At 41.2% G+C, this 19599-nt stretch overlaps 1 protein-coding gene across 2 annotated transcripts in view; it reads right to left on the bottom strand.

The window, feature by feature from the left end:
* The window catches only part of GRM7 (glutamate receptor, metabotropic 7), a 758177-nt gene that overhangs the window by 70492 nt on the left and 668086 nt on the right, over positions 1 to 19599 (bottom strand). The gene's annotated exons all lie outside the window — the stretch shown is intronic.

Here is a 19599-nt window from a genome sequence, read left to right as displayed (position 1 = left end):
TCCCCTTCCCTCTGGCAACCGTCAGTCTGTTCTCTGTATCTATGAGTCTGTTTCGATTTTGCTTATTTTTTCTTTAGATTCCACATATAAGTGAAATCATATGGTATCTGTCTTTCTCTGACTTACTTCACCTAGCATAATACCCTCTGTGTCTATCTATGCTGTCGCAAATGATAGGATTTCATTCTTTTTATAGCCGAGTAATATTCCATTGTATATATGTACAGTTATTTATTCACTTGTCTATTGATGGACATTTGTGTTGCCTTCATATGTTGGCTATTGTAAAGTTTCAATGAACATAGGAGTACATATATTTTTTTGAATTATTGTTTTTTATTTCTTTGGATATATATTCCCAGAAGTGGAATTGGTGGGTCAAAACTCGTTCCATTTTTAACTTTGAGGGCTCCAAACTCTTTTCTAAAGTGGCTGCACCAACTTGCATTTCCTCCAATGGCTCATGAGGGATCCCTTTTCTTCACATCCTTATCAGTACTTGTGGTTTGTTGATTTATTCATGACAGCCATTCTGACAGATGTGAGGTAGTATCTCATTATGGTTTTAATTTGTGTTTCTCCTACGATTAGTGACAATGAGCATCTTTTCATATTGGCCATTTGTAAGGACATAGAGTTTTTCAAAGATCCCAAGCCCACGCCAATATCTTATAAAATGCCCCACATTCTGATTTGTTTGGTTTTTCATAATTAAATTCGGGTCAAATGCATTTATCAGGAATACTTCCAGGTGGCGTTGTGCATCCTTCCAGGAGGTCACATATTAGGGGAGCTTGCGGCTGGTGGTGAGCACCAGATCTCATTACTTTAATGGCACAATGTACCTTTGTTTTTTGAAAATAATCTATGAGTGATACATTGAGAGAAAAATATTTTTGAAAAGTCAATTTGTAAGATTATTAACTTCTGCTCTAACATGTGATTATTTTTATTTTCTTTCTTACTAAACGGCATTTCAATTATCTCTCTAGATTAGAAAAAATATGCTAATTTCCCCTTGCCCTCATAATACACCACAAGGAGCAATAGGCCACTAGGAAATGTTTCCCTCACAGTGATTGATTAGGGGTGTGGCTTAGTCGGGAGAAAACCTGACATGAGCCCTCAGGACATCCAGGTATGGGTAAAGAAAATCCTTGCTCATTTTGCGAACACCTTCCAAAGTGTTGAGAATGCAAGTTCGGTTCCTGTCTCAGTGAGATCTTGTCACTATGGAGCCAGCCAGGTTTTGATCAGTTGTATAGGTTTATAATCTAAGAACCAATCTGTTTTATAGGCCTTCAATCAGCATTAAACAAAAACAGGTGTTTCACTTATATAATGGCATGTACTCTGTGTGAACAGATGGGGCTTCCAATAGGTGATCACTTTACTTCTAGACAGGATGTGTTTTATATTCTGTGAGGAAAATTCATGCCAATTGATAGTCTAGTTTGCCATCAGGCTTGGTGCTATGGAACATTACAGATGAGAATGATATAAGATAATCAAAAACTGGCTATATTTGGCGTCACAGGAGATGCCTTTAAATGAATATTGTGCTCTCTGCTTTAATCCAATACACCCCTCTTTCTCCCTCATAGGATCTTATATCACATAGCTGTAAAGCAGATATCTGTAAAATACTATGTCCTTCAAACTGCATGCTGTACACTGTACTCTGCCCCGCAATGTTCCTCATTCCTTTGCACCCTGAGTTAAAAGGTGTACTGCAGATTATGAGGAAGCAGCAATATTTATTTTTGCTCACGGGGAAAACTGCCAACATTGAGCAAATTTCAGCTAATGTTCACCTCGTTTGGCTTGACTCAGAGCAGGTCTTAAAGGGAGACAGCTAGACAGAAATATGAGCAATCCAGACAAAGGGGTATTCAATTACTAGCTGGAGAAAATGGAAGTACTTTAACTGTTTAAAACATTTTGCTTTGCAGAAATTTTAAAATCTTTGCTAAAAATGCAAAGAAATGTTTGCTATCAAATGCCCCAACATTATATTTATTTTAAATGTGTTAACATTTTTAAAACTTCCATACCTTATTATATTTTCATAAATTAAAAAACAACAAAACAAAATAAAACTGCTGAAATTCATGTAAATAGAAAGGGATGGGAAATTACTGGAAAAATTCAAAGACTCAAATTGAATCCAGGTCACATATTTTACAGTAACCACTTGATGATTTCATTTTATTTGGTGTTTGCCATTCTGTGGACTATATTATAAACAATGATATGGATTTTCCTAAGATATGTTATCACTACTTACAGAATCTCCCCCCTCCCTCCAAATGTTCCCGTTAAACTGTCTATGCAGCATTTATCACGGAGGGCATCATTAACGTTCTTTACATTAGCGCTCTCTCTCTAAAAATTGACTGTGAGTCAATTTCACTGGATTTCAGACATTTCTGTTTAGGGGAACTCTTGCTGTGGCTCACTTTTATTGGCTGTCACAGATTGAATGAGTGACCAGATAACATGAAGCAAACCAAAATTATTCCCAGCTTCCATCTAGGCAAAAAGCTACAGAATATTGCCATGTAGCCAATCTTCATTCTTCAAGACCAAATAGTTTAAGTTTCACACAATCAAATGTTTCCCCTCCCTTACTTTTAGGAAAGTCTTCATTCAAAAGATGTATAGTGTGCATTTATTGTGGGCCTTCATACTCTATTGTCTAAAAGTATTAAGAATTTATTGAACAAGGTTTATAAAATTCACCATGAGAACAAGCAAAGCTTAAAACGTCAAAGATCATTTAAATTTTAGGCTATGGATGTGTATACACACACACACACACACACACACACAGACTTCCTTCATGCCGTCATAAGGAATGCCTTTTGATGCACATGAACTTGGGAATTATAGAGGTATGTAGATGAAATAGTGTTTTTCATCCTTGACAATTCTGGCTCAGTCACTGTTTTATGGTTGAAGTCCTTGGTGACTAGCAGGCGCGGGGACACATACCTGGGGGCAGAATGGTTTCCCAGAGCCTCTCCTCCGTATTTAGTGGGAGTGGCCTCTGGAGAAATGAGTGGTTGCCGTTAACTGCCAGCCTGATCAGTATACTGAGACCAGTCCTCTGGGTGTCCCTCAAGGACCAGATAATACCATGCTTTCCTGATTTGTCCAGACAGAGTAAGGCGTTCCCTCTACTCTAACCAATGCAGTTAACACTGTGTATCCGTCTTCCCTTCTCTCCCACCCATTGTCACACTGGACTTTGAGACTTTCTGAAGCCCATGTATTCATTTCTGAAAGTCCATCCCCTTAATGTTAATAACTAGCAAAGTGGTATACAGTTACTAAATGTTTATTTTCTTTTAAATGGAAGGAATGCTCACCTGTTTTCTTTGCCTTGATATTTCACCACGCTGCATTTCCTCAATGGAAATTAACATCCGATGAAACTGTCTCCTCTTCCAAAAGCATGTTCTACCTACTTTCACTTTTCCCATCCTCTATGGATGGGGTAAAAGCAACACATGCACATCACAGATGAACCTGCCCACATGTTTTTAATCTGATAATAGAGTCATCATTTCCATTGGTTTTTACCCAGGGTGTGCTGACACCATGAAGGGATGACAAACAATGACTTCACGATTTCCTTATTTTACTCTGAATTCTAGCTATTTTCTACTTTCTTAGAATTTTCCCCATTTAGGGCACTCTGGTGATATTGGAATGGAGAACTCCAGAATCACACTACCATAACCCTAGTGGTATGGGGAATTGTGGACTGAACAATAACATTTTCTGGCCATTATTTCTGTGGATGTAGGAGGCATAGAAAGTATGTATGACACATAGAAAATAGGCTTTATTTTCTTACACACAAACTTGCCGTTTCTTTGGCAATTGTTACCTGGTCAGACACATTAGTTTATATAGAAACTGTATATTTTCTCTGTGGATTTCAAAGTGTCTTTGTTCTTTACCAAAAAGAAATACTTGTTATGTTCCCAGTAGCCTAAGTGTTCAAGTGGCATTAGTCAATGTGAATTCCCTGACCAGCTCAATCGCTAGGAATTTACCCACTTAAAAATCAACCATTGTATGCCATAACCAGTTTGGCTCAGTGGACTGAAAGGTCCCAGGTTCAATTCCGGTCAAGGGCATGTACCTTGGTTGCGGGCGCCTCTCCAGTGGCGTGTGTGCAAGAGGCAGCTGATCGATGTTTCTGACTCTCTATCCCTTTCCCTTCCTCTCTGTAAAAAATCAATGGGCGTGTCCGGCTCATTTTTTTTTTAAAAAAAGAAAAAAAATCAACCATTGTAGGTGCTCTAATCCTTCAGTTTATGGAGATACCCTGATATCTGAAAGCCCCAATTATTTAATTCGTTTTTCTAGGACCTCTTCTAGACTAGTTTTTTTAAATGGTCTACGTTTCAAATGACATTCCTTGGGTAGGTGGTAATTTACACTTCTACGTGGAGGCATCATGGAGCCTGACTCAAATATAAATGCATGCTGATGTGTCCCTAGAGATGGGGTTTAACCTGCCGGTGACAGAGCACGTAAAACACTACCTGCCTTTCTGCTGTCTGCCAACACACACACTTCATACATGTCATTTTATAGGCGCTAGAACATGCACATTTAATAACACACTCACACTTTAATTTATAGACAAGGTGAAAACAAATATGAAAGAAAGAAACCCATGCCCTGGCGTACCACCAAATAATCTCTTTGCATGTTGCTGTCATATGCCAAGGACGCTGCTAGTTCCCTTTCTATTAGTATCACTTCCATCATCTGAAATAATGTTATTCTCATATCTGGGATTGTAAGTCGAGGTTCTTTATGTGACATGGATATGGTTGCGTAGCCTGTAAGTGGTGGGACCCAGATCTGTCTCACACTTGGATTCCTTATAAAGAAACCATGAAAACAGATACAGTTATCTTTGGACTTCTCATGTCCACAATTTCTGCAGAGGGCAAGGATTTCTATTCACAGTAAGAAGTTGTCCCTCCAGTTGGAACCCAGATGGTGCTTTGGGAAAGCAGAGGATAATTCTTAGTCTCTTTCCTGTTACGAATTCCTTGGCATCCAACAGTCGTGACAATTGGCAACCCGGAACCGAGGTGATAATCCCCCATCCGGGGCATTGCCCTGTTTGAATGAGACATAATGCTGCATTCTCGAACCAACAAGAAGCCATTTGATTATTGGTCAGTGCAGTGGATCAGACTGTTGTCCAACTCTCTCTCTCTCCGGTGACAGTGACCTTATTTGGAACAAGGGTCTTTGCAGATGTTAACATTAAGGATCTCACTAAGACGTCATCTTGGATTAAAGTGGGGCCTAAATCCAATGACAGTCCAAGTACCCTTAAAAGATAATAGGAGAAAGCAGAGGTTAGAGTGACACGTCTACAAGCCAGGGCAGCCACGAATTTGCTTGCAGCCAACAAATTCTAGGGCAGAGACATGGAACAGACTCTACCCAGGCCCTCTACAAGGATCCAAACTTGCCAACATCATAATTGAGAATTCCTGCTCTCCAAGACTGTGAGAGAATACATTCCTGTCATTTTAAGCCACCAAGTTTCTGAAATTGGCAGCCCTAGGAAAGTAGTGCAGCCAGTCTGGGACCTCATGCAAACCCTAAGGGTCTTCAGGCACACCGCATCACTGGGATTGGTCTTTCTTTCCTCCTCCCCCTCCATTTTTTCCTCTCTGCCCTCTCCTCCCTTCCCCTTCTGAGCTCAGGATACCATAACCAAGTACCATATATTGGGTGGTTTAAACAACAGGACTGTAAATTTCACAATTTGGGAGGCTGGGAAGTCCAAAATCAAGGTGTTGGCATGTAGGTTTCATTCTTAGGCCTCTGATCTTGGCTTGTAGGTTGCCAGCAGGGCACTGTGTGCTCACATGACCTAATCTGTATGTGCAGGGGGAGAGAGAACAAGCTCTCTGATGCCTTTTCTTATAGAGCACCAATCCCATCATTCGGGTCCCACACTCAGGACTTCATCTAACCTTGACTCTCTCCCAAAGGTGCCATCTCCAAATACCATCACATTGGGGTTAGCAATTCAATATCTGAATTTTAGGAGAGGCACACACATTCAGTCCATAACTCTCCCTTCTCTCCTCCACCCACTTTGAGTCAACTTTACTGGGGTATAATTAGATACAAAAATTTACCAATTTTAACTGCACAGTTGTATGTTTTGGCAAATATACAGTCATATAAATTACCACTACAATGATGATACAGAATATTTCCATCGTACTACAAAGTTCCTGCATGCCTCTTTACAATCAGATCTCTTTCCTAGCACCCTGGCAAACACTGATTTGCTTTTTGTTTTGTTTTAATCACTACAATATTGTCTTTTCTATAATGTCCTACAAATGGAATCACACAGAGTGTTGCTTTTGGTGTCCAACTCCTTTGATTTAGCATAATGCTTTTGGGATCCATCCATGCTCTTACACGTATCAGTAGATTGTTCCTTTTATTGCAGATTGGCATTTCATTGTATGGCTAGGCTATCATTCACCTGTTGATAAACATTAAGGTTGTTGGCAGTTGTTGGTGATTATACCTAAAGCTGCTATGAACATCTATGTACAACTTAAGGTGGACATGTTTTCACTCATTCTGAGTAAATACTTGGGGGTAGAATTGCTGGCTCATATAATTTAATTTTAAAAACTGCCAAAACATTTACTAAAGTGCTGTTCAATTTTGCATACTGCTTAGTAATGTAGTAATGTATAAGTGTTCTACTTGTTCCATGTTCCCGCCAACATTTGGTGTTGCCAGTCTTTTAAATTTTAGTCATTCTAGTGGGTATGTAGTAGTATTTCACTGTGGTTTTAATTTGAAGTTTTGAGATAGATTTCACACTTCTAATCTTGCACAGATTCTCCTTTCAGTCATTCCAAAGAGCAGAACTGCATGCTGCAGCTCATTCTTAGGTTAAGATTTAGTAACTTTAGAACTTTGAACCAATACAATGCAGGAAAATACTAGTAGATGTACCAATCATGGCACCTAGTGTCTACATGCTTATTATTAGCACTTGCCCACAGAATCATCCTGAGAACAATTCAATCATATTTGTAAAAATGTCCTTCTGGTTCTCATGGACAGGGGATGCTGGGTGACACATCTTAACCCTTACTAGACCTCAGTGATCCTTCTGTACCACGAAAGGGTTGGTCCACAATGATGGTTCTTAAATGTGCATGCATACAAGTTATCGAGGATTGAATTAACAAAAATTAAATGAAAGTTCATAAAATAAAGGTTTACTTCTAGCCTCCCTTCCCTTTAGTTCAGTGGGTGTGGAATGAAAGCTGGAATTTTGCATTTTTAACAGTTCCAGTAATTTCTTTACTGGCGGCCCTTTGACTAATTTGAAAGTAGCATACCTAAATGCTCTCAGGTTTCTTCTAACTTTGAAATTCTGTGAAGAACTTGAGATAATCAGGCTTTTCCTCAATTTTCCAAAGAAACTATCTTGTAAATAGGAAATGCTTAATGAATCTAGGCTGAAAGAAATCATTGATGGGAAATCAATTTAAGTAATTAAATAATTACTTCCATTGGGCTGAAGCAGACAGCCCTAGGAAACCTTTACAAAAGTATCCACGAAAGGGAGGATGTTTCTCCTCTGTCAGCTCTCTGACTCCCATTAAGCGTGATCTGAAATCTTTCACCTGCTCTATCACTATTGATGCTGGGCCAAGGCCAAAGGACTGAGTTTCTCTGAGACAGTTTCTTCGTTGTACACGGGTGTGAGGGAAGCTTCGTAGGATTGCTGGTTGTGAAATAACTGAAGTAATGGACAGAATACAGACAAAAGGGTGAATACCGCACTTGGCATTTAGAAAATGCTCAGTGCATAATAGCTATTGATGTTAGCTATTATTATTAGGAGGAATGACAATCCCTCTTTCCCCTTAGCTATCACAGCTTGCTCCCCACTTCTCATGCCCTCCTACAAGGACTACAGACAGAGAAAAGAAATGACCCCATTCAGCCTGCAGAGGGCCGAGGTGTTGAAGCGTTTGGAAGGGAGAAAGCTAACATGACTAGGGCTTAACTGGTGATGGTGTGGATATGAGTCTGTGAGGTTTCCTCTTCAGAGGCTTTGGAAAAAACTTTCAGTAGATATGGGGTGACTCATTAGAGAGGCTGCAGGAATTGGCCTGGTCTTCACATCTCAGGGGATTTTGAATATAATTTTCTGCTCTTCTGCATTAAATCTAACTATTTCCTTTAGGCCTTTATCAATAAGTCAAAGCAAAGCTACTATATTTGTGTGTATGTGTACACAATTTTATCATCAATTGACTTGGGTTTGTTTTTGTTTTACTTTATTTGAAATAACCTCCCTGATGTCCTTGTGGTTGGAGAGTCACATGCCGGGCTTGTCTTTAGTCAATTTATTTTTGCCTAAATGACTTATTTCACAGAACTGGAACTAGAGACAATTGAGACAACTCGTCCCTATATGAAGGTCCCTATATAAGTTCATTGACTTCCTGTTACACTTTAGGAGGAAAGGAGGAAGACACTGTAGGAGGAAAGGAGAAAGATAAAGGTGGGAAAAGGAGGTACATTTCTAGTCTTAAATAGTAGAGATGACCACAAAGAGCACGTAAATGTGGACAGCACTGTGGGATTATTTTCTACTACAGAATTGGGAGTAAAGCAATGGACAGTGTTTCATAGAAACAATAAATAGTTCATGGCTAGAATGTTTGAGCCAGGCACTGTGCTCTGTACAACGTGATTTATACATTAGCTCATCTCAGTGCCACAGTATTAGTCCCTGGTAAGACTTATGGGCTCAGAAGTTGGGGACAAGGTCACATAACTGGTTAATGGAGGAGCTACGGTTTAAAACCAGGTTTCCCCATTCCAAAGCCCAGGTCTCACCCTCTTCACTGGCCTGGAAAGAAGCTGCAGTGATGAAATAGAAGTGTTCTTTACAGTGCAATGCCACACCAGTAACAACTCTGGTTCTCTCTCTCGGCTACTTTATTAATTTTAAGACAAAAAAAATTCTAGGGCTATTCATTCATAAGCTAATGACAGAGAGAAGTAGATATAGCAGTTCTGTTGGTGATGCTTTAATCGTAAAGGTTGCACAGGACTAATGATGTCACCCAACAGATGTGGGCGTGATGGATGAAGCAGTTACACCTTCCTTTGTCATTCTTGTGTGGAGTAGGCAAGTTTGTTTGTTGCAAGGACAGACTGGAGTGTGGGTTCGGTGGTATTCTCACAGTGTTAATTACCTTGCAACTTATTTACCAGGAATGTGTCCTGTGTACTCCACAAAGGTCTTTGAAAAGAGGCTTATCCTACAACTATCTGGGCTTAGGGAAAAAGACCAGCAAACAGCAAAATAGAGGAAGGGAGGACATGGTCTAAAGAAGAACCTAAGAAAGGACAGCTACTAGGTCTGAGCATGATTCTGAGTTTCCTGGCAGAGAATGTGAGAAAACAGAAGCAGATGTCCAATCAGGGTGATTTGAGGAAGGGGGTGGTGGGTGTGGCGGCATCCCTGGTCGAAAGCCCTGGCCCCATCTATTAGGTGAGCCACTGGTCCTGTGTCTTTCTCTGGCCATATATGTTCAGAACAAGTCAGCTGTTGGTACCCTGACCTAGACTTCCCCCGCCTCAGGTAAATGCACTCACCCCCAGGGCTTTATAGGCTATATATTTTTTCAAATGCTGGCCAAAATATTCTATGAAGCTCTTGTCCAATTCCAAAGGGATGAGAGGCACAAGAAGGGAGACAAGATCTTCAATATATTTACCAACATGGGCCCTTAGGTGGAACCATATGGCCTGCAAGCATGCTGGGTCAGAGGGCGGGTCTTCCTCTCCCCACCTGCACTCTTATTTCCACTGGCTGGAGCTTGGCTTACACTGTGAACTTGCCATATGACCACTCCCTGTTAAGCCTCCTCCTGTCTCTTGTCTCTGAAGTGCTGTTTCTTCTGTAGAAGTGAAAGGTTGGGCTCTGTTCTTGCAAAACCCCACAGCCCAGCATATTCACAGTCACGGCCATACGGACCGAGCATCTTTTTCCTGGTTGAAATTTCCTCCAAACACAGTGCCTTGCACTGAGCAGGACTGGGGATTCTTTCCCGGCAGCAGATCTAAAGAGATGTCCGTAAATAGCATTCCCTCCCCACTCGCTCTCTCTCTGCCATCAGCCCCCTCAATTACAGAACAGGAGCTTTGCCAGTTCGCTGGACGTTTAGAAATTCACCTCTCTGGTCCAGCAAAGCAGGCATTAGGGGGCCTATAAATAATCATCTTATCCCACATCTCTGCAACAGCCCAGAGGCGGGAGCTGCGAACAGATAAATTGGCAGTTCATAGACAATGCAAATGAATACTGAAGGGCTATGCGTGCAGGGTGCATTTGGAAGTACAAGCAGCAGGCTTTGGGGGTTTTATTGGAGGACCAAAAGACGAACCTGCCTTCTTTCCCTCCCTCAGGTTGTAAGCTGAGGCTTTCATTCCTTTCCTAGCACGAGGTCCATGGCTAGGTTTCTCTTTTTCAGATGCTGAAGCAAATTCTAGGAAGGAGAAAGAAACCCTTTGGGTCCCTGGATTGCGGGATTCTGTCATCTATCAGAGCAGATGCAAGCTGTATAAACACCCTAAGCTATTTAAGTTTGCTGTGTGAATGAAAACGAAGCTGCCTTGTTCTCCCACCACCACCACCACCCCCCCAGTTTTCACCTAAAAAAAACAAAGGAACTAGTCCTAGCTGGTTTTGCTCAGTGGATAGAGCATCACCCTTGGACTGAAGGGTCCCAGGTTCCATTCTGGTCAAGGGCACTTGCCTGGGTTGTGGGCTCGATCCCCAGGAAGGGGCGTGCAGGAGGTAGCCGATCAATGATGTTTTTCTCTTTCTCTCCCTCTCCCTTCCTCTCTGTAATCAATAAAGATATATTTAAAACAAACAAAAACAGGAACTAAAGCCAGATGGGGGGTTTGGATAGGTCCAGGAGCTGCTCCTTAGGGATTTTCATTAGCATCTTTGCTATAATATAAGGTCTTCAGGACCCTCTGACTCTGTTTTTTTTAATGAGGATGAGTATTGCTATGGACGTTGTTTTTCTCAGTCTAGTCTTAGAAAAATGACCTTTGCTGCTTACTCCCTTTAAGACAGAAGACCGAGTATAGTAATTAATCATTTTCTACACCTGAAACAATTGGGGCCAGAGCCTCAACAGTTGACTAAATGAATGCCTTCTGCAAGGTGCCAGAAATACTCTCTTTACCAGCAGAAAGGATTATTTAGATTCTAAATTTTAGAAGTTTCCATATGGCCTGATGAAAAGAATGGAGATAAATATACATATATAACTTTTAAAAATTTATTTCAGAAAGAAAGGGAGAGGGAGAGAGAATCATTGATCAGCTGCCTCCTGCATGCCCCCACTGGGGATCAAGCCCACAACCCAGGCATGTGCCCATGACTGGAATCAAACCCAGACCCTTCATTCCACAACCAACTCTATCCACTGAGCCAAACAAAGCTAGGGCATCACCTTTTTGATACAATAACCAAGCAGCCTGGGTTATTGAGAGAATGAGGCTCTCTGCTTGGTGTTTTCCGCACAGTACCTCACTCGTCCCTGCACACCAGGGACGAGTACCTCACTCGTCTCATACCACCAGGGGTCGGATGAGAAAGGGGGCAAAATAATGGAGGAGAGAACATAAAAACAAATAACTCACCCTATAATTATACCCTCACATTTTCCATTGGAAGCCTAGATAATGATGGGCTGTAATCATTATAAAAATAACAATCTATTATCACCACCATGAAATTAACAATCATTACAGAATTCACATTGGCCTGGAAAATCTCTCCTTATTACAGTACCATTGTCCCTGCCCCCACCCCCTTCTTTGAACCAGTAGTAGAAATAAGTTTGTGTGGAAATTACATAGGCCATATTATATAATTGGGGATAGATTGGAGAAGGAGGATGGTAAACAGTTGGATTCAGTCAACAATCACTTTTTATCTAGATGTCAATACTGCTCATCTCCCCAAAAGGACAGACTGGATCTGCTAAGAGTGTGATGGTGTAAACATAGTCGCTGCATGCAAATAAGCGAGGTGGTGGCAATGTGGGCGTGCTTCTGCCGTGTCCATGTTCCTGTGTGCAAATACCTCTGCTCCTTGAACCACTTAGCCAAACAAAACACCCACCATCAACAAGAAGACAGAAAGTTTGTCTTTCTTCAAAGCTTTGCCAAAAATATTTGTTTTACCGCCCAATTGAAACACACAGTAGCTTGAAGAGAATCTATTTCATTCAAGGCGGTCATTTTCCTGTGGAGGGACTTGGCACCGAGGACACACACACAGTCTCACGTGGTGTGTTCTTTTAACCAAAGACCCGGCCACTCCGGCGTTGGGTTGTGGGGGGCGCAGGTGTGAGTCTGGTCTGTGAACACCACACTCTGGCTTTCACCAACTCCCAGGACACATACTTTTTTGTAGTGTCACTGAACCTGTCCCCGTGGAAGAAGGCGTCCCCTGTAGAATGCTTTCTCAGGTGCATCTGAGACCTGGTGATAGCTTCAGAGGATGCAAGTTCCTGTTCAGGCTCCCAGGGCAATCTACCTCTTCTTAATCCTTTTTGGTCCTTATTTGAAGTTTAGACAAACATAGGCTGATCCCCAACCCTACCACATATTAGTTTTTGTTTGTTTAATTGTGGTGTACTTGACATGGTTTCAGGTGTACAGCATAATGATTCAATCTTCCTGTACATTGTGAAATGAACACCACAATAAGTCTAATTAACATCCATGACCTTACGTAATTACAAAGTTTTTTTTTCTTGCCATGAGAACTTTTAAGATCTACTCTCTTAGCATTCAGATGTGCAGCACAGCTTTATTAACTACAGTCACCGCGCTGTACCTTGCATCCATTTTACCCACACCCTACTCCTAGCAACCACCAAACTGTTTTGTCTGTGAGATTAATTTTTCCTATATTTCACATATACGTGCAATCATACAGCATTTGTCTTTCTCAGACTCATTTTACTTAGTATAATGCCCACAAGGTCTATACCACATTTTCTTTATCCATTCATTCATCAATGGAAATTAGGTTGTTTCCGTATCTTGACTCTTGTAAATAATGCTTCTATGAACATGAATGGGCAGATAACATTCTGAGTTAGGGGTTTGGTTTTGTTCAGATAAATACCCAGAAGTAGAATTGCTGGATTATAGGGTAGTTCTAGTTTTAATTTTTTTCAGGAATCTCCATACTGCTTTCCACAATGGCTGCACCAATTTACAGTCCCACCAACACTGCCCAGGGGTCCCTTTTCTCCAAAGCCTCCCAAGCACTTGCCATTCTATGCATTGTTGACAATAGCCATTTTAACACGGTGAGATATTTCAGTGTCGTTTTTATTTGCATTTCTTTGGTGATTAGTAAATTTGAGCACCTTTTTCTTATCCATCTTAGCCATTTGCATGTCTTCTTTGGAAAAATGTCTGTTCAGATTTTCTGCCCATTAAAAAAAAAACAAAACACCTGTTTGGTTTTTTGGTCTTGAGTTATATATTTATATATTCTGGATATTAATTCCTTATCAGACAAATGATTTGTAAATATTTTTATCTCATTCTTTAGGTTGCTTTTTCATTTGTTGATGGTTTTCTTTGCTGTGTAGAAGGTTTTTAGTATGATGTGGCCCAGTGGTTTGTGTTTGCTTTTGTTGCCTTTGTTTTTGGTGTCAGATTCAAAAAATTATTGGCAAGACCTATGTCAAGGAGCTCCCTGCTAATGTTTTATTCTAAGCGTTTTATAGTTTCAGGTTTTATATATAGTTTTAGTTAATTTTGTGTATGGTGTAAGATAGGGGTCCAATTTCATACTTTTGCACATGATTATGTAGCTTGCCAAACACCAGTTATTGAAGAGACCTCCTTAGTCATATATTAATTGACTATATGGTTCAGTTTATTTCTGAACTCTTTATCCTGTTTAATTGATCTGTGCATCTGTTTTTATGCACATAGCATACTGTTTTGATTGCTATAGCTTCATAATATAGTTTGAAATCGGGTAGCATGATGCCTCCATCTTTGTTGTTGTTTTGAGATTGCTTTGGCTATTGAGGTCACTTATGGTTCCATACAAATAGTAGGTTGGTTTGTTCTATTTCTGTAAAAACTGCCATTGGAATTTTAATAGGGATTGCACTGAATCTGTAGTTCACTTTGAGTAATATGAGTATTTTAACAATATTGAGTCTTCTAATCTATGAGCATGAAGTATCTTTCCAACTATTTGTGTGTTCTTCAATTTACTTCATTAATGTCTAATCATTTTCAGCATATGAGTCTGTCACATCCTTGATTAAATTGAGTGAGGTATTTTATTCTTTTTGGTGCAGTTGTACATGCAGTTGTTTTCTTGATTTATCTTTCTGATAATTTATTCTTAGTGTACAATGATGTAACAGATTTCTATATATTGTACTGCAGTGAATCCCAGACTCCTCAATGTGGTCCAAGCTGCTTCTGCACAATCTATCCCCAGCCTCTTCTGCTGCCATTCTCTTCACCTGCTGTGTCCCAACACATCAGCCTTTTGGTAGTTTCTCCAAGAATTCAGTCTCTTTTCTGGTTGCATTAGCTGGGCAAGGAGGCTTAGATGTTGTGTCAGTGTGTTTGTAAACTGCTTTCTGATAAATGCGAAGGAAGGAAAAAACTGGAAGTGTATGCACCCATTGTTCCCAAGATCAATGGTTCAAAGCTGACCAAGTAGGCGGCCTTAATTAGTCAGGGACCTTTTGATGTGGAAACAAGAAAAATAATTCTAGACTGATTCTTACAGGATAGGTGTCCACACCCACCCGATTATACCTACTGGGCTTATTTCCTTCCACCTATGTAATCATCACCCATCCATCAAAGTGTCCGTGAGCACTGTGGGAGACAATGAAATGCCATGGAAATATTAGGACAAAAGGAGGATGCAATGGACAGCTCACCTCTGAGAGTATATGGTAGTAATTCAGTGCTGAGACCCAGGCTCTTTCCTGCCTCAGCCCTTGAAAATGAACTCTGGGGTACAGACTACATAACTCCCTGAAGAAGTGCCACCCTGACTAATGAAACAGTTAAGCTGTGGAATTTTACTTCTTTAGAATAAGAAGGTGTCTTTTTATTTATTTTTTACCAGAAAGGTTTTTCATCCAGAACCATTCACTATCCTCAGAGATTCTAAACTCACCCTCCCTCTTCTGATATATGCACATAGCTTTTCCCCTGATTGTCTCCCAGCCCCATCCCCCAGTCATCCCAGAGGGGAGGGAAGGAGAGAGGGAGGGAAGGAGGGAGGGAGGGAGAGAGAGAGAGAAAGAGAGAGAGAGAGAGAGACGTGGCTGCTTCGTCAGGCATTGGAAACCAGGCAATGACTGTTGACAGCAAACAAGCAAGTCCTTGGCCCCACGTGTATTTCATGACACTAACAGGGCCTATCGAGAAGGTGGATATTGGATCTGACAGGATTAAGTGCCCTGTGATGGCTTGAAAATAGACTGTGGCCCACCCACACACACACCTCTGAGCAGGGTGAAAGCACGCAGTGTGACAGCTGTGCATGTGGACCTGGCACTGATGCAGGGACTTTTTCTCCTGTTAGATTGGGACCTTACTCATCAGATTTAAGCCTAAACCCAAGGGAGAGAAAAAAAATAGAGCAGTGTTCTGATAGATACTTACATGTGTTTTTGAGCGTTAGCAAAAAGACTCTCTGATTCAAAACAACCAATCATATCGCCACAGACAACTAGCGTATTTATGCAGGAGCTGGGTGTGGTAAATTCGGTCTCAGTGTACTCCGAAATAGCAGGAGGCCTTGGACACCAAAAGGGAAATTGGGGTCAGATTGGGGAAGATTACCACCTGCAGAGGCTGCATGTAAAGGCTGATCGCTCAGGCTTAGTCACAAATAGGCCTGAGTGCTCACTGACAACCCCCCTCCCGGCAGCACAGAACTCCACAGCGGCTCCCACACTGCGCTCCAGGAGCCACATTGCATGACTTATGACTGTGCCTCGTGCAGGTTGGCTTGTCATTTGGGTTTCATGGGTCTAGAAGACAAAGAATGGTGACTTTTATTTTTTTACATTTTTCTAGGGGTTGGCTGCAGGAAATACGGTTTCTTTGGAGTCAGCTTTGTATAGTCTCTTTGATCCATCTCTGAGTTAAGGAAGGTTTGAGGGGGAGGGAAGTGGTCAGAGGTGCCTGAGGCAAGGTCTGAGTTCTCCTCCCTAAGGTTAAGAAAGGCTCATCTGGGGAACAAGGCAGGGAGAGCTGGAGCGGGGGAGGACTTAGGGAGGTGGAACCTTGCTCCTTTTCATCCCCCACTTCCAGGCTGACTCTACAAGCTGAGCAGGCTTCTGAGGAAAGGCGCACCTGGCGAGAATGAGTCTGTGAGGGCAGCCATCTGAGTCCAAGCGGACGTCCAGGCAGAAGGGTGATTGGTGGGGAACTCAGCAAGGACCAAAGGGAGGTTTCTACCTTCCAGTCCTCACTCAGAAGGGGGAGTGGAGCCAATGTGAATTCCTCTGGAGAAAAGAAACAATTATCTCTATGGGCCAGCAAATAGCATAGGCTACTGATACACTGGCCAAGTGTTGGGGGCAACTTTGCAGATTACATGGGTCTAAAAATTTCTCTGGGTAAATTCAGATAACTGGTACCAAAGGATTCTCTATGGTAATTATCAGGAGAGCTGGTTCCCACTCATTTTCCCCAGTTGGCCTCCCAGCACTGTCCTTTCATAGACTGTGAAGTAAGATAGCGTTGTACAATGTTCAGCACGGTGAAGGATAAAGGGGTAGGAATAAAAAGGCAGAAAGTATTGTTCCTCAGTTCTGTATCTTTTAATATTCTGGAAACTTGTCTGGAAGGCAATTGAATTATGTAGATGACTTGACATAAGGAATAAAGAAAAATCATGCTAGTCTCTGATATAATATATATCAAATGGTGGCCAGGAGATAACTGAGGAATTAGGTCTGTGCTATTTAAACGATTTCCGCAAATTCTATTTTTAGATCTGTAGTTATAGACACAGGTTCCTGCATGTCTATAGTTTCATCTCAATCCCTCTCTTGTGTTCTATTGGTACCTCGGCATTACACATACTTCACTATGCTTTAGAACCTCAACAAGGATCTTCTCCCTCAGAAGACCATCTAGTCACTTCTCCCAAAGGAAGAAGATGATGAGGGAAGGGGCATTCTGCATCTACTGTCAGTGGGTCAATGGACTTTTAAAGGAAAAATAGCCCCCCTCTTCACCATGGAAAACACAGACACTGGAGTATGACAATTATGATAATGATATTAATAAGCTCTTTTATGTTTATGATCTATGAAGTTCTTTTACTTACATTATCTCTGACCCCTGCCACACAACCCTCCATTTTACAGTTATAGCGGAAAAGATAAACACTGTCAACACTTTAAGACCAAGTCTATAATCTGGTAGCCACCTGAGAGCTCCTGGCCCACAGAGCGGCGTGCACAAGGTGTTCAAACATTTTCAATGAATTGCTAATATTCAGCTCTCAGTGCCGCTAATTATGTCATGGTTTTATTATTTACTTGTTTCTCTCTTTAGTCTATGACAGTGGTTCTCAACCTTGGCTGCACATTAGAATCACCTGGGAATCTTTTTAAAATCCTGATTTCTGGGCCTCATCCTCCGGAAATTCTGTTTCTTTGTTATGGGGTGGGGCCAAAACATTAGTAACAAAGAAACAGAATTTCCGGAGGATGAGGCCCAGAAATCAGGATTTTAAAAAGATTCCCAGGTGATTCTAATGTGCAGCCAAGGCTGAGAACCACTGGTCTATGAGATGATATTTTTTGAGCTCAACCCAAGACTTTGAATAATATTCCAAGTTCTCTCTTCCAACTATAATTCCTCTTCTATCTTTTCCTTTTGGTTGCAACAGATAACTGGTGTGGCATATTCCATATAACTCATTATTGTGGTGGTAAAGGGGCAGGAGGTAATAAGTACAAGAAAGTTCTGTAAAAGAGATTAGCAAGAAGGGATTGGGTTTACTGCTTCATTTGTGAATAGTCACTAGTGGAAATTTAGCTTTTCATGGACTAAATTGGTTAATGATTAACTGAGTAAACTATTCAGTTAGAGAGACTCAAGCACAGGCTTGACAATAATTACCAGAGAGGCCCGCAGAAACTTCCTTCCCTGTCATTCCAGAGTCTCTAAAACTCTCTTGTTGAACAATTTCGCTATTAGTAGTAGTAGTATTCCTCTAGCAATAGTTCTCAACCTTCCTAATGTCGCGACCCTTTAATACAGTGCCTCATGTTGTGGTGACCCCCAACCATAAAATTATTTTCATTGCTACTTCATAACTGTAATTTTGTTACTGTTATGAATCATAATATAAGTATCTAATATGCAGGATGTATTTTCATTGTTACAAATTGAACATAATTAAAGCATAATGATTAATCACAAAAACAATATGTAATTATGTATGTGTTTTCCAATGGTCTTAGGCGACCCCTGTGAAAGGGTCGTTTGACCCCCAAAGGGGTCGAGACCCACAGGTTGAGAACCACTGCTCTCTAGAGTCTCAGGTGCTCTGTGAATGGACAGAGGGGCTCTCAGAGGCAGACACACCTCAGGGTAATCTCTGTGATGGCCTAGTTATAGTAGAGGTCTTGACATTGCATTGTATAATCCTGACTTCAATTTGGAGACGATGGGAAAGGCCCCTTCCTCACACAGCAGGTGACATCACTGCAGAAGGCTTTCAGCCTAACTTCTCCCATTTTCTGTGCCCCATTGGATTGCCATCCAGTCCTATGACTTTAGAAGCTTGAAGTACCACACTCTAGCTATCGCTATAAATAATACTTCTCAGCCTTCCTTTAGATTCACTCTACATATCAACTAAAAGGGCAAGTGGTATATGTTTTCCTTCTAAATATTTGGCTAAATGGCATTCAGACTTGAAATTATTTAACTTCATCAATTCAAGACCAAAGAGAATTTTTGACATTTCTGTGCTCAACATCCACAGAACCCAGGGGGTGGTAATCTACCCCCAAACCTATGCTCACATCAAAATGCAGAGTTTCCCTAAACAAGGCATTGAATAAGATATTATAGACATCGTTCTGCCTTCCTCTTTACATCATGCCGAATAATCCATCATCTCTATACGATACTTGTCTGGGCATGTAGTCTCAGGTTTCAAATTCTTTAAGGCAATACCAACGTGCTTTCAAAGATCACCCCCTGAAATGATTTTCCTTCTTGGTTGTGCAAACAGTTTACATACAGTGATAGTGGCATGATGACAGTGAAAAATCGAGCTGTCCAAACACTGGGTATATGTTTGACTCAGAAAGGAAAGGGGGAGCCATGGGGTTTTGTGGGACAATAAGAATCTGAAGAACCAGGGGGCTTCCCACCTCTGTCTCCTCAGGTTGTGCTCTTAGGAAAAACTTGTAGTTTGAGCTTTATTTTCCT

Source organism: Myotis davidii, unplaced genomic scaffold (assembly GCF_000327345.1).
Source record: "Myotis davidii unplaced genomic scaffold, ASM32734v1 scaffold73, whole genome shotgun sequence".
NCBI classification, from domain to species: domain Eukaryota; kingdom Metazoa; phylum Chordata; class Mammalia; order Chiroptera; family Vespertilionidae; genus Myotis; species Myotis davidii.
This window is presented reverse-complemented; position numbering and strand designations above follow the sequence as displayed.